Consider the following 16,472-nt stretch of genomic DNA (forward strand, 5'->3'; position numbering starts at 1 on the left):
TTTGCCCAGATTTACAGGATGTTGAACATCCCTGCCGATACTCGAGCCTGGTTCCCCAGCTTCCGAGTCAGCAGCGCTGGCCGTTGCACCACATCCTCTGCCAGTTCTCCTAATTTCCTCATAGATTGCAAGAGAACATGGAGGATTGGGACAAACAAAATGCAGTTCAGCTTACAGGCTTCTTCTCACAGCGAATGATTTTTTCGATTGTGGGTTCTCGGAGGGTGCTCAGAAAGCATGGGGCTCCCTCTTCCCCCCAAACCCCAGATTGCCTCATCTGGAGAAACTGTCTCTGCAAGGTGTTTGCAGATCTTGTGTCTGCCTGCGGAGAGGGGCTTGGGGTATGGGGCATGCAGGGATCACAGCTGTAAAGCATCTCCGAGGCCTGCCCGTGGCACACCCACTGTCCTCCATGCTCTATAAACAGAAGCTGTTTATCTGAGCTCTCTAAACTCTCCGGACAGTCAAGGCCCTGGTGCTCAGCCGAAATGGATGGGGCGGGCTGATGCCTGGCCGGATCCCTATGAATAATCTGGTGTCCTACTGTAGCACCCACAGTAACAGAATTGCTGCTAGGCACTATGAAGGATTAGGGGTATATCTAATACGCCAACGAGTGCATTATTTAGAACCTTGGACATGTACGCTTTAAGCCTGCCCCCCAGTACCAAGTAATTTGTCAGCTAGTGCCAAATCCTGACACTGTTTACATTTCACATTGCTCACTAATGCCATTTTCTTGCACTGTCCACTAGTGCAGCTCTTAGCACTGGTCACTAGTAGATGCTTCTTACACTGTCCAACGGTGCAGCTGCAAACACTGACCACTGATACATGCTACTAGTGGTTAATTTGAGCCAGTGGGGTGCACGATACTTAATTCTCCTCATCAGACTTTTCCTGTGAGCGACAGAAGGAAAAACACTCAAAACAGAAAGAGGGAGGAGGAAAAAGACAGAAAAGCACTACCCCAGCATCAGTGCGCCACCACCAGTGCAACACCACTTCAGCATCAGCGCATCACCACAGCAACAACTCAGCACCACCTTAGCATCAGCACAGCACCATCTCATCAGCACAGTACCACCTCCTCATCAATGCACCACCACCAGCGCAGCACAAACTCAGCTTTAGTGCAGCACCACCTCATAACCAGAAATTCGACATCACCTAAGCACCAGCACAGCACCACCTGAGTACCACCTCAGCATCACTCAGCACCACCTCAGCAGCACCTACGTACAAGCACACCACCAACTCAGTATTACTCAGCACCAGCACAGAACCATCTCACCATAAGTGCACGACCTTCTCATCAGCACAGCACCATCTCCGCATCAGTGCACCACCACAAGTGCAGTCGAACCTCAGCACCAACACAGCCCCACCGCAGCAGCAATTTAGCAGTAATGCTGCACCTTCAGCATCAGTGCAGCACCAGCTCAACAGAGAACCAACTCAGCACCACCTGAGCACCATCATCACTCAGCACTACCTCAGTATCACTCAGCATCACCTCAGTATCACTTAGCATCAGCTGAACAGCACCACCAAAGCATCACTCAGCACCACCGGAGCATAGCACTGCAACACCACCTCAGCATATCTCGGCACTGCCTCAGCATCACTCAGCTACGCCTTCAGCATCAGCAGAGCACCACCACAGCACCCACTCCTCATCAGTGCACCACCTCAGCACCAGTGTAGCACAAACTCAGCACCAGCGCAGCACCAGCGCAGCACTAGTGCAGCACCAGTGTAGCACTAGTACAGCACCACCTCAACATCAGCAAAGCACAATCTCAGCATCAGCCCAGCACCATCTCAGCACAGCACCACCTACTCATTAGTGCACCACCACTAGTGCAGCACCACTTCAGCACCAGCACGATCTCAACATCAGCACAGCACCATCTCAGCATCAGGAAATCGCTGAAGACCTGGCTGTTCCCTGCAAGCTAAACCTTTGGTTCTGCAGAGCAGTCTCCATACGCACACACTCAGCGCCAAGACGCCAGGGCATTCGAGCGCTTTAGAAATAGCTACCCTATCAATACAGCACCACGTCCATGCAACACCACCAGCGTAGACCCACCCCAACACCAACACAGCACCACTTTAGCACCACTTCAGCATCAGTGCAGCACCACGTCTGCATCAGCGCATCACCTCAGCACCACCTCAGCAGCAGCACAACCGCAGCACCACCTTAGCATTAGCACAGCACTACCTCAGCACCAGTGCAGCACCACCTCAACACTAGTGCAGCACCAGCATAGCACCATCTCAGCACCACCTCAACATCAGCGCAGCACCATCTCAGCATCAGCACAGCACCACCTCAGCAAGCGCAGCCTCACCTCACGACCAGCACAGCTCCACCTCATCAGCACAATGCAGCACCACTTCAGCATCAGCACCACCTGAGCACCCACGCAGCAGCACCTGAGCACCAGTGAGCAGCAACTCAGCATCAGCACAGCACCATCTCGGCATCAGTACAGCACCACCTCCACATTAGTGCATCATCATCACCGCAGCCTCACCTCAGCAACCATAGCCCCACCTCAGCAGCAGTTCAGCACCAATGCAGCACCAACGCAGCACAACCTCAGCATCACTTACCACCACCTCAGCTTGACTCAGCACCACAGCATAACTCAGCACATCCTCAGTATTACCTCAGATTCACTCATCATCACCTCCGCACCAGCACACCACCACCTCAGTCTCGCTTCAGAATCTGGCATTTGTTTATTCTCCCCTAGCCTCTGTCCGCTGCTAGCGTTGTAATTCAAGTACTATTTCACAACCTCCACCTTCTCATTATTTATGTCCCCCCCCACTCCTCCAAAAATAGAAGAAAAAAACTATAACAAACCAGCATTAGAACAGGCAGGAAGAAGTTGCCAGCATTGCAAAGACAAAAAAACTAGAAGATATTTTTTATGTTTATTATTTGTTTAATAAGGATGTTCAGTTGTACATAATGTCTTCTTGGTTATATATAAGGTAACAAAAATGCTTAGAACACTTTTTTATTATAACTGTTCAACGTGCTGCACAACAGACACACTGCTCTACAACACAGCTAAAAGACATTGGCAAAGCCACTAGCTCTGGCTAACCACTTATAAGATCCCAAAGGCGAGACCTATTGGCTATGCCAATGCTGGTTAGTTTTTCCAAACCACTAGTTTTTGTATTCACATATTACAATTTATTTGCAAGTTTACGACAGTGGAGGATTCACAGAGATGGTTGTATCTGCATTCAGGCGCTCATAAAGGTGGCGTCTTTGAGTCACTTTTGTTCTACTTTAAGGCAAAACCAGTATATGATGGCAACCCAAGCATCTTGGAATGAGTCATGTGGTCTTTGTTATATTAATACAAAAAACTGTCCAAGATGGCCGCTCACGTGTGCAGAAACAAACTTGCATGCATGCATGCATATGAGAGCTATGGTGGAATGCTTTTTTGGCTTTCTTTAGCAGCGGTTTACTGTTTCAATAAAGAATAGCATGTGTAGACAACCAAAGCTGTTTCAAAGGCTAGACCTAAAAATCACTCAAATGCCTTTGAAATTGTCCGTTGCTTTTGGTTAAACTGGGAACTTCCTTCCAGGAGACAACCAAATTACTTACGTTTTTTAAACAATAGTAATAGGTGACCTGTTGTGATGACAGTATCTTTAATTTCAATGCTGGTTAAAAGTAGACCATTCATTTCCTCAATAACAACCAGGAGTGTTGTGGTATTCTGGATGTCACATCGATGTCTTGCATGTGTCATCTGGTATCTCTAGCTTATCATTATGATGTAGGAATGTTCTAGCTGTTACCTAGGTTAAAGAATGTATTGGTTTGAAGGTGGGGTTCTGTGACCAGGGACGGTTGGTATTTTGTTTTTTATCGGAGGGAGGTGTGTGGTATTCTGGATGTCACAGCGATGTCTTGCATGTGTCATCTGGTATCTCTAGCTTATCATTATGATGTAGGAATGTTCTAGCTGTTACCTAGGTTAAAGAATGTATTGGTTTGAAGGTGGGGTTCTGTGACCAGGGACGGTTGGTATTTTGTTTTTTATCGGAGGGAGGTGTGTGGTATTCTGGATGTCACAGCGATGTCTTGCATGTGTCATCTGGTATCTCTAGCTTATCATTATGATGTAGGAATGTTCTAGCTGTTACCTAGGTTAAAGAATGTATTGGTTTGAAGGTGGGGTTCTGTGACCAGGGAGGGTTGGTAGGAAAACTGTAATGCTGATGAGCTGGCTGTAGGATTGGATGGGTCCTGTTGTTTTGGAATAAACCTGCACTTATCCTAAGGATATCCTGTGTCAAGGCATCTTATTTCGTCCTAAGGAGGATCTCACAAGTGTGTACTCGTGTTCCTAACAGTGACGTACCTGTAGTCCCAGAGGTGAAAATATACAGAGCAATAGCTGAGAAGGTCACACTTGACCGCAAAGAATCCGACAAAGGTTGATAAAACGAGGCTTTTACTTTTTCTCCGCTGTTTGGGTAGACAACTCTGTTCTCAAAAAGATGATCTGGGCAAGACCAAACGCTAAACTAGCGCGCGCCACCATTATGGCGGCCGCACCGGTCCCCGGGGGCAAGAAGGAGGTGGGAGCACTCCCTCCTCCCCTGAGCGTCCAATAGGTGGCGTACGAAGGGGCGTGAACTAAAGTGCTTCCGGTTCACACGGGTGCCCAACTTTGGGGTCCAACCGGTTTAGACCGGCCTGGCCCGTGCCAACTCCCCTTAAAAAGGGGGTGCGGGGAGCAGAACAGTCTCTTGTTCCTTTGTTCCCCACAGGCACGGCGCCCGGGCCACCAGCAGCCCGTAATTTGTTTTCTCTTTTTTGTTACAGGAGACTTTCCTTGTTGCGTGGAGCAAGCGGCACCGAGGAGGAAAGCGCATTTTTTCTTCAAGAGACAAAGAAGCACGGGGAGCGGCAGCGTCGCCAGCAACGGTACGGCGAGGAGTGCGGCAGCACCGACCAGCTGTTTACTGGGCAAAGAGGACGTGCAATTGGCGGTTCCCAGAGCTCAGGTGTGCGCGTCTGGCGGGATCGGTAAGTGCTGGGTCCGCAAGGATCGGTAAGTGCTGGGTCGGCAGGATCGGTGCGGGTGTGCAGCTTGTAGGCACCGCTAGCTTTACAGTACGCTTGGGTGCAGCGCTAGCTAAAAATACCAATTTGACCGCTTTTAGCTGTGCCGGGTGAGGAGTGTTGAGGTGGCACGAGTGAGACCTCTAGTCAGCGCAAAAGGACCGGCCGGGGCATCGGGAAGCATGCAGGCGCTGTCCCTCACCCCTACGTCATCTGAATGCCTTCATTAGCGCGAAAGGCGCATTAGATTTCTTAGGGACAGGCCCGGTGGGCAATTTTGTTATGGCGTTGTTTGTCCCATTTTGGGGAAGTGGGGTGCATTGACTGGCTGTTTTTCATTGGCAAACAGAGGAACGAAGTGTGCGCCTGATGCACTCTAAACCTTCTTCCACAGGCCTGCTTTACCATGTTTCGTATTATAACAGAGATTCTTGTGTCTGAATATAGGAATGGCAGCACTGACCGGTTATTTTCACGTCTTTATAAATGTCGCTCATCACCAATAAAGTCGTCATGCCGGAGCGCTTTGCAGGGGGAGAGCATGCTCGGGCCGATGCCTATGTGGATATGGTTTAAGTAGGCACGCTGGCGTGTTTTTGAGGCAGAACTAAACAAACTGTTGTGTGGTGTGCTTGCTCCTTCTGTTGCTTTAGGGTGCATGTAGGCATGGGGAGGGCTCACTCGGGCCGAGGGAGATGTACACAGCAGCCGTACGGTAGATCGATGTTGACTGCGCTACCCACTATCATGCCGCGTTAATCGTTTAAACTCACGCGCGAGCGGAGGCTGGCTCAAATAGCCATAAGGTTTTACAGCTTAGTGGTTGGTTACGTTCATGGCAGGATAAGTCATGCTGTTAGTGCGTTGTCTGCCTGCTCTGTCCTCTTTCATGCGGCATGCCGCCTTCATAATTTCACTGCAGTTCATAGAAAATGTCTCTCAACAAAGCAATGGTTACTTTGGTAGTAATTTCTTTTATGAATTTCACAGCTAGCCATTTTGTACGTACATCCATTACTACCAGGGCAAATTTTAACTCATTCTTAAGCTCATGCATGTGTTCAATAAAGTCCATGCCTAATGTGTGCCACTGCACTGCCGTTCACTGCAGGCTAACTCACGATGGTACTGTAACTTAAACCTCATTCTGGCATCAGGGAGAGAGATTGGCTGGCGCTGGGGCAGTACGGACACCCGGTACTGTTGCACCATGTCTAATGGGGATGGGGAGTGTAGGCCGTTTCGGAGCACTGACGGGTCATGAGGAATAGTGCCCGCCTGTTGGTGATGAAAGCGCAGCCATCGTTGGCTATGTTTGCTGGGTGTTAGATTGCACTGTCTAGAGCAAACAGGGAAGCAACTTCCCCTATGGACACGAACTATTAACTTAAAAAATCTTGTTACCGCGCTTTTTATGATGATTACCGCGTGGGTGTTAGCGCGTGTGTGTTTATTGCATTTTGATGTGTACCGCATTGGTTTATACCGCAGGGGTGCTACCGCATGGATGTTACAGCGTGACTGGTACCGGGTGTTACCACGTAGGTGTTTAACAAGGGGTTGTTACCGTGTAAGGGTTAACTCTTAGGTGTTAACACATGTTACAGCGAGTGTGTTACAGTGAGGTTGTTACTACATATTATCATGTCTATAGGTGTTACCACATGGCTGTTAACACTTGTTACAGCGTGTGTGTTACAGTGGGGTGCTTACTACATATTATTATGCCTATCGTAGCACGGCTGCATCGCATGATACGCAGGAGCAAAGCAGGAGATCACTTAAATTCCCTGTGCCTAACAAATAGGAATACATCCTCATATAATGTGATAGGGCTATGTTAAATGCTCCCAACATAATGTCTTATTTCAGCTATGCTATTTTTCAAAACCTCTCCGAGTCCCTCAGCTTCGGGTCACCCAGCCCTGAAATGAGCCGACATACTCTTACACTATTCGTAAACACCGAGGGTAACTAATAACGAAAACATGGAAATTAGAATTTTCACCCAGCTAGATGGCTGTTATAAATCACTGGTGATAATCCATAGCAAACTGAGGTTCCGATATATGGGATGCCATTTCGTGACCAAGTTGTCTGACTGTGATTTTAATGAGGGTATGTGATGTAAACAAAGATGTCTCAAACACACTGGAGCTTTCCTTTACTTCAGGTAAGTTTATTGGAGAGGAACAGATGAAGCGTACACCACTCCAGCTGACTGAACACCAACTGCCTAGCTTAGAACACCGCTTGCCACCCGCACGTAATTAGAACCCCACAGATGTTCTACATAAAGAACACCAGCAAAGCATAGAGAAAAGACTAGAACATGTGATAACTATTTACAACACATCTTCTTCCCTAAACATTGAACAATTAAACCACCCTACAGATGTTACACATACAAAAAGCATGAGCATAAATAATAAATCAAATACATTAACATAAATAATCATTCAGATAGACAGGAGGTCTGCGGGACCTAACATCTCTAATCACAACAGATTGTTGAGCAGATGGTTGAGAATCATGACTATGAGAAACCCCCACCTGTGAATTATCAGCCATGGTAGCATCTCCACCACCCTTCTCCCTACAATGAATTACCTCTGAAGAAACCGAAGACTCAGAAGTAGCCAACAAGTACCCACTACTGGGTAGAACATGTTCCACCAACTTACTAGAGCCACTAGATGATGTTGACCTACAATAAAGTGCTACCCTGCGAAGATTCCACTTTTCACCATTATCCAATACAACATAATGTGGAAAAACTTCCTTGACAACATATGGCCCTCTAAATTTTGTAAGGCCCCTTATTACTCTCCCAGGTTTCACCTTAACCAAATCACCAACAGAGATTGTTTTAGAGATACACCCCTTCAACTCAGAAACCGTGCCTTCAACAATATAATTTTTGATCCAAGAGGGAGTAAGCTTAGTACCTGGACGTCTACCACGCATGAGCTCAAATGGAGATTTGCCATCCTCCTTATGAACCGTGGTTCGATAGGCCCACACCATATCTTTAACCATTTCATCAGCAAAACCACCTGAGGCACACGCCATTTGAATAATCCCTTTCACAACTCTGTTAGCTCTCTCACACACACCATTAGCCTGTGGATTATAGAGCGAAGTACGATGATGAGTCACTCCACACCCAGACAGAAATACCCGCATTTTCTGCGAGGTAAGCTGAGTTCCATTATCCGTGACCAACACTGAAGGATAACCTTCATTAAGAAATGTATTCTTAAGAAATTGTATAGTACAGTCCGTGGTAATATCCTTAACAAATTCCACAGCAAGCCATTTGGAATACACATCAACAATAACTATGGCAAAGCGTTGAGTGCACGGTAATTCATCCATAGGACCAATAAAATCCAAACATACACTATGCCATGGTAAATCCGGCGTGGTGATGTGGCTCCCTGAACTGGAGCCAACTCTGAGTCTCTTTTCACAATCCCTACAAGCTGAACAATTTTCTACACAAGACGCTACCTGCGCATCCATGCCTGGCCACCAAAAATCTGCCTTTAGTCTACGATGTGTAAGTGTTTGCCCTAGATGGCCTTCATGAGCCAATAATAACAGCTTGCATCTTAAACTGAAAGGTGGAATATACTTGTCCCCCCTCATTAAAATACTGTCGCCACAAGTCGACAATTCATCCAATACTTTGAGAAATGGCCGTACAGAAGGCTGAACACAACTTTCTCTTCTGGATCCTAATTTTACTAACTCCATCACTTTGACGAGAACTACATCATTTCTCATTGCTGTAAGCCATTCATCTTTAGTAAAACTACCACCACTCAACGTTACTACATCATGAATGACAGCTACATCCCCATCCACATGCACATCAGAAAACTCATTCTCCGAGCCCTCTACTTTGACAGGGAGCCTTGAAAGGCAATCAGCTTGTATGTTACGCCAACCTTGAATATACACAATGTCATACTGATACTCTTGTAATTTTGAGGCCAGCCTTGCCAATCTTGGTGAACCCTTCCCGGCACCACCTGGTGACAAAATTTTTACTAAGGGTTTGTGGTCAGTTTTGAGCTGAAATTTTGTACCCCACAAATATGTTCTAAAGTACTGTACTCCCCAAGCAGCAGCTAACGCCTCCTTCTCAATTACTGAGTAATTCAATTCAGAAGCAGACAACGTACGTGACGCAAAAGCAATGGTTTTCTCCCCTTCATGACATTTCTGTAACAAAACTGCCCCTAAGCCTGTAGCACTGGCATCCACCATCAATATAGACATGCGCTTGATATCAAAGGGAGTTAACACCCTGGCCTCGCACAATTCCTTTTTTATCATATCAAAACACTCTTGGTGCTCAACATTCCAATAAAATTTTACTCCTTTTTTTAACAAGGACCTCAACACCAACGTCTTGTCCGAGAAATTCTTCACAAATCTAGCATAAAATTCAATAAGTCCCATGAATGACCTAAGTTGATCTTTTTCAGTGGGAGGTGGAGCTAGATTAATGGCTTCTAAAAGGTTCCTCTTTGGTTTAACACCTTGAGCTGAAATCTCGTAGCCCAAATACTCTATGTGTTGAACCAAGAAACAACATTTCTCTTTGCGTAACGTCAAACCAGCATCATCTATTCTTTGTAATACATTTCTGAGCACTGAATTATGTTCTGAAACAGTGTCCCCAAACACCAATATATCGTCTTGAAAAAACACTGCTTTCTTAATGCCAGTAAAAATCTCTGTGACTAACCGTTGAAATACACTGGCAGCTGAAATTAACCCAAACGGAAGTCTGGTGAACTGAAATGTGCCCTCAGTGGTTATAAACGCTGTTAATTCTTTAGATTCATCATGAAGTCTAATCTGATGATAAGCGCTCTTCAAATCTAGTTTTGTGAAGAACTTTGCCCCTTGTAGAGTAGACACTAACTCCCCTATATTAGGAAGAGGAAACGTGTCTGCTACCACATGCTTATTTAATGACCTTAAGTCCACACAGAACCTAATTTTGCCGTCCGCCTTCTGCGTGATAACCACTGGAGACACCCATGCAGATGCCTCCACCGGTTCAATGACACCCCCTTGCAACATTTCTTCAATTACTTTTCTAACTTCGTCTTTGACTGATATCGGTACTCTTCTTGCTTTATGCTGTACTGGAATTGTGCCCTTCTTAATCACAATCTTGTGAACATACCCCTTTAGTTCGCCCAACTGCTCTCTAAAAACGTTCTTCGCACCATCAAGTATGTCACTAACAGTGTTATCATCTATAACCATTACCTGGTTGGGTGCTCTTGGATTCACTATGATGTGCAGATCATATTGATGAATCCATCCAAGAATTGGTGGACCATCCACAGCCACATATACTTTTCCTTTGATAGACCTGTTCTCAAAATGTATGTCAGCATCAAAATACCCCAACAAGTCTATTCTCTCACCCTGGTAGCCCGTTGGAGAAATATCACTTTCCTTCAATTTCGTTTCACCCCACTTGTCTTTGAATATATCCTGGGGAATAATTGTGTGTCTCGAACCAGTGTCGACCATCAAGATTACTGGGCACCCATTAACTGTAAATTCAGCTTTAGGTCTTCTTTCCCTCTTCTCATTGTCAATACTACTAACATCATCACTCAGACTCAAAATCTTATCTTTCTCACGTCTTATTTCAATAGGTTTATCCTCAATGACAGCTACATTAACGCTGCCTTTACTTCTGCACATCCTAGAGAAATGACCCAATCTTCCACACTTGAGACATTCCTTATTATTCGCAAAACAGAATTTTGCTTCTGAGCTGTGACTCATACTACCACATCTTGAGCAACATCTACTATTGGAATATCTCACTAAACTATTCTTTTTTAAAGGATTTTTCCCTTTAAACCTGACTACTCCAATAGCCTCTTCACTTTCTAACTCACACTCACTCTTAAGTTTTTCTGACACCACCGAGACCTGCTGTGAACTATATTTATCTAGTTCCTTCATACATTTCTCCGACTCTTCCACAACTTTCGCCAAATCAATAGCTAATTTCAAGGACGGATTTTTGGCCGCCCACAACCTCTCCTGAATTTTCCTATTGTTGCACTGTACTATGAGCTGATCACGTATCAACTCATCACTCATTGCACCAAAATTACATTTCACTGAGAGTTCTCTGAGTCGTGCTACAAAGTCATCAATAGATTCCTCTGTACGTTGTTTGTGAGTGTAGAACTTGTATCTGTTCATAACAAGGTTTTCTTCCTTGCCAAACCTCACTTCTAGTCTGGTTATCGCCTCTTTATATTCATTTGGAATGGGTTGTCCACTTGCTTGTAAAGCTTGAGGAAGATATTGAAATTCACGTTGGCCCTCTTTTCCTAAGGCACTTAATAGTAACGCCTTTTTCCGCTTTGCAGAAAACTCTTGTCCATCTAGGGCATCTAGGTAGTTGTCAAACATGCGTATCCAGTCTTCCCAAGAAATTGACGGAGTGCCTGGTTCACTGAGGAATTGAGGAGGTAGTGTGACGGTGACCTGTTGATTAGACTGTTGTGCCATGGTTCACCTAACTCACTGGAGCAAGATAAATTCCCTCTGAACCTTAAAAATAAAAAATAAGTAAATAAATAGTACAACTCCTTTTCCAATGAAACTGTTCAAAAACCAGATTATCCTTCTTTTTTTTTTTTTATATTCACTGCTACTTGTTATTCTATTCACCAAAGAAGCGTGCGAAAACTACTCCATAGGCATTAATTCGTAAATGCCGTCTTTGCAGACTAGTCTCGTTGAATTTCGCTTCACTTTCGTTTCCCAATCCAAAATGGCGCTTTCTGGCGTGTGACGTCACGCCGTCACGGCTGCGCAGAACGTTGATGTGCGAGCATACAGGGACCGACGTTGAGTCAGGATTGTTGCTTAGCAACACGCGATCTCAACGCGCGCTGAGGAGCGAGCGCACTGCTGCCTAGCAACTCCTTCGCCGAAGAAAAAAAAATGCCGATAAACTCGGTTAACTCACTGTTCTCTGCCCCGAGTCCATTTAAGCTGCGCCAGTCCTTACGCCGTTTCCAGGATTAGAGATCTTGTGAAGTCGTCTTTGGTGTCTCCGCACCGCGTGAATTCTTGTGGAGGGTGTCGCTTAAGGGATCTGTTCGGTAGGAAGCTCTCGTCCAGTCAGCTACGATCGTCGCCAAAATGAAGTAAACAAAGATGTCTCAAACACACTGGAGCTTTCCTTTACTTCAGGTAAGTTTATTGGAGAGGAACAGATGAAGCGTACACCACTCCAGCTGACTGAACACCAACTGCCTAGCTTAGAACACCGCTTGCCACCCGCACGTAATTAGAACCCCACAGATGTTCTACATAAAGAACACCAGCAAAGCATAGAGAAAAGACTAGAACATGTGATAACTATTTACAACAGTATGTTTGCTGGTCAAATAATAAGGTACAAGATAGCAGTCAGAATGCACACTGTACGATTCGGTGCAGAACTTGTGATCTGGCCCCAGTTTGCATTCAGCGAGTGGTCTTCAGCCGGTCATGGCCAGATTTCGATGTTCACCAGCTAACGCAACTGGTGCTATGCTAAGCGCGCTCTTTGAAAAGTCTGATTTCAATGTTACGCAGATAATGCAACTGGTACTACAACTGGTACTACGCTAAGCGCTCTCATTTGGAAGTACGATGTCAATGTACCTCATTTAATGAAACTGGTACTATGCTTAGCGCTCTCAAAGTCTCTCTAAAAATGTTATGTTCTTCATGTAATACAACTGGAAATGATGGGCGCTCTTAATTGGATTTGATTTCAATGCTCTCACTGAAAGTCACATGCAATGTTCCTTATGTAATGGAACGGAGGCTATGCGAAGCAGTCAGAACTGAAAGTCTGATTTCAATGTTCCTCAGGTAAATGCAACTGGTGCTATTCTAGGCGCTCTTAATTGGTAATATCATTTTCAATGTTCCACACTTGATGCAGATGGCGCTATGCTAGGCGCTCTCATTGAAAGTCACATGCAATGTTCCCTATGTAGGCTATGCTAAGCAGTCAGAATTGAAAGTCTGATTTCAATGTTCCGCAGGTAAATGCAACTAGTGCTATGCTAGGCGCTCTTAATTGGTAATATGATTTTCAATGTTCCTCACTTAATGCAAATGGCGCTATGCTAGGCGCTCTCATTGAAAGTCACATGCAATGTTCCTTTTGTAATGGAACTGAGGCTATGCTAAGCAGTCAAAATTGAAAGTCTGATTTCAATGTTCCTTAGGTAAATGCAACTGGTGCTATGCTAGGCGCTCTTAACTGGTAATATGATTTTCAATGCTCCTGCACTTAATGCAAATGGTGCTATGCTAGACGCTCTCATTGAAAATCACATGCAATGTTCCTTATGTAATGGAACAGAGGCTATGCTAAGCGGTCAGAATTGAAAGTCTGATGTCAATGTAAAGTTTTAAAAGCCCTGCTTCGGGTCAGCCAGCGAGGTATCTATACGGTATATTACCCGTTATTCTTGTAGTTCCACAAGCAAAGCCTTGCGAATGCGAACATATCCCTGCTTGTTAAAGCGTGAAGACAGCCTGGTTAGCTCGCTCTAATTTCATGCCATATTTTGTGGTAGAACTTACTCGTGGAGTACGAATGTGTCTGGTCAATCTGAAGCGCGAGGAACCCAATGGTGCGCATCCATGGAGGGTCCATTATTTTGCCACGGAATGGTCAAACCATTGACGTTTTCAGGTTGAAGCAGGACTGCTAACTATGGGCATCACATCAAGACATTCCAAGCTGGGGTGATGTCACGTTAATATACTCCTATTCTTTGATGTCAGTCTCGCGAGGCGCCAGCCTCTGTGTAGTCACTCACATACATTATCAATACTTATGATGTCACTACATCCCAGGCCTCATTGTCAAACCTTCGAGAGTGCCATAGGCAAGCGGGTGCTGTTACAAATATGAATTAGGAGTCTGTTGTCAAGTACCCATAGGCACGCGGGTGCTGTTATGAATATGAATTAGGAGTCTGTTGTCAAGTAGCATCTATGCACCCATCGCAGAAACACGTATGCATTGGAAGCTGGTTATGTCACACTATAGCTCTGCACCTGTGTGCTGGTACACATATGCAATATATGCCTGTGGATTGTCACACAGTACCTATGCACCCTTTGTGCGCACACACTTATGATGAGTTAGGTATGGTATCACAAAATATCTTGGCACCCTTGTGCCTGAACGCTTAGGCATTGGTATGTCCGCGTCGTGTCACACGGTACCTATGCACCCTTTGTGCTTGTGCAATCAAGCTTTATATGCCTGGGGTTCGTCACCCCCTTTGTGCTCCTACACTTATACTATTAATGTATGGTGTCACACAGTACCTCAGCGCCCTTGTGCCCGAACACTTATGCATTGGATGTCCGTGTTTGTGTCACGGTACCTATGCTTATGCGCATTCCGGCATTAGATGCCTAGGTCGTATCATACAATACCTATGCACCCTGTGCTGTTACACTTTTCGCACTAGATACGTATGTGGTGGCACACAGTACCTATGCATCCGTTTTGCTTGCGCATTCGATGTCTGCATTGTCACACTGTACCTCTGCAACCTGAGCTGAGGGTGGGGGTGGAAAAAGGGGGGTACAGTCTCATGAGGTAGTCAATGGGCCTGGCATGCAAACCGCATCTCTTATCCAAATGCTAGGAGCACTAATCATCTGTGTTTTATGTTTCTTTATGTATGGTGGATCCATGAAGGTGATACCTGTGAGGTGACACACACTGCAATGACGGCGAGCTTTCAGGGCTACTTCTGCTACGTGGTGATGGGTCACGCCTCACTATCTTTCAGTTCAAGAGTCATGGGTTTCGCCATCCAAGACGCCAGATTGGATTCGGCTGACTTGCTGTAGCCCATTGGTTCTGTTTCATATGAATTGCAAGTTTCTTTATCCTGTGACTCAGGGAGAAGTTTGCATCAGTACACTGTTACATAGTATCATGTGCAGTAGTGTAGGTTTTAGCCTGTCAGTAGGGCAATACACTGACGGATGTTCTATTTTCATGTTTGCCTGCAGTTTCACGAGGCCAGGGTGCGTAAGTTGGGAACAAGAAGAGAGTTTCATGGACAGGGCAGACTGTGCATAGGGCAATGCAGGGAACTGGTGAGCCACGCTTTAAAAAGAAAGTAAGGGACCACCAGCAATCCGGATCCTGCACCTTCGTCCCGGCTCGCCTGGGACGAAGGGTTTTAGTTGAGTCCAGGGGCAGGCAAAGTTACAGGGCATGACCTTCCTAGTGGGCTGAGGGGAAGGACAGATAGTTGGGTAACTATGTTGTCCTGTGGCGTAAAGGTCATGATTGGTAAGCATAGTCTTCGGTCCTTAGCGGTCAAAACCATGTAAGTCCAGGGGCAGTGACAGCCGGCAGGTAGGCTGTCGGGGTGCGGGGGCCGGGGGAGACACTCTTTCCAGTGGGCCTGTGGCCACCCTCGCACGTGCATCAGGGCGCAAGTATGAAGACTTTTGCAGCCCCCGTTATAGAGTTTAACGCACAGGGCGTAGGGGGGTGGGCCCGGGGGAGAATATTCATCCGATAAGCTGTACCCCTGCGCAAGACTACTCCGGCAGAGTAATTTGTAGTTTGCTAGGATCTAGAGGCTACCAGTCATCGACCTTGCTGTAGGCTCTAGAGGGGACACGCAGAAAGTGGATATATGCATTGTTAGATTTACGGTAGGAGTGTTGTGTGTATTAGAGTTTAAGGTTAGCCACGTTACATCATCTGTCTAACCATGTATCCGGACTTCCTGCGTAATTGTACATAATGTGAATAAATAATGTTTTTTAATTTTTGAAATAAATACGGCCGGTGGGTTACACCCCCTAATCCAAAAGTTGGCGTGGTCTTATTACTTGCCTTGACGGAGGGAGGGAGACCCAATCCGTACAAGGGCTGCGGGTACAAAAGGTAAATAGGGGACTCGGGGAGTACCAGGCCATACGTACATTGTCACTCAGGCTTGTTTTGATATCTTCCACCGCAGCTTTCAAATCTGCTCAGAAAACAAACCAAACATCAGAATGAATCACTAGCGTTGATGCTGAAAATGCATACTTACAGTAATGATTCCCTTCAAACAAACATCTAATACAAAATGCATGCAATTTCACCAATTTAAGTTTTATAGGCGAAGGAAGGGCATGGCATTTCCTAAAAACTGCAAATGAGTGTGAATCATCAGTGCTCATGTGACAAGAAACATTATGTTGACAGTTCCTTTTTTCTCATTATTTAAATATGCAATTCATAAAACATGTTTTTCAAGTTCTT

At 45.6% G+C, this 16,472-nt stretch overlaps 1 long non-coding RNA gene across 1 annotated transcript in view; it reads left to right on the top strand.

Moving 5' to 3' along the window:
- Positions 1-4,858: 4,858 nt before the first annotated feature.
- Positions 4,859-16,472, top strand: part of LOC146871499 (uncharacterized) — a 61,874-nt gene continuing 50,260 nt past the window's right edge. The window contains exon 1 of the long non-coding RNA XR_014959568.1: positions 4,859-5,080. This is a non-coding gene — a long non-coding RNA (uncharacterized LOC146871499). The remainder of the gene's footprint in view (positions 5,081-16,472) is intronic.

This window comes from Triturus cristatus, chromosome 1_1, assembly GCF_964204655.1.
Source record: "Triturus cristatus chromosome 1_1, aTriCri1.1, whole genome shotgun sequence".
NCBI classification, from domain to species: Eukaryota; Metazoa; Chordata; class Amphibia; order Caudata; family Salamandridae; genus Triturus; species Triturus cristatus.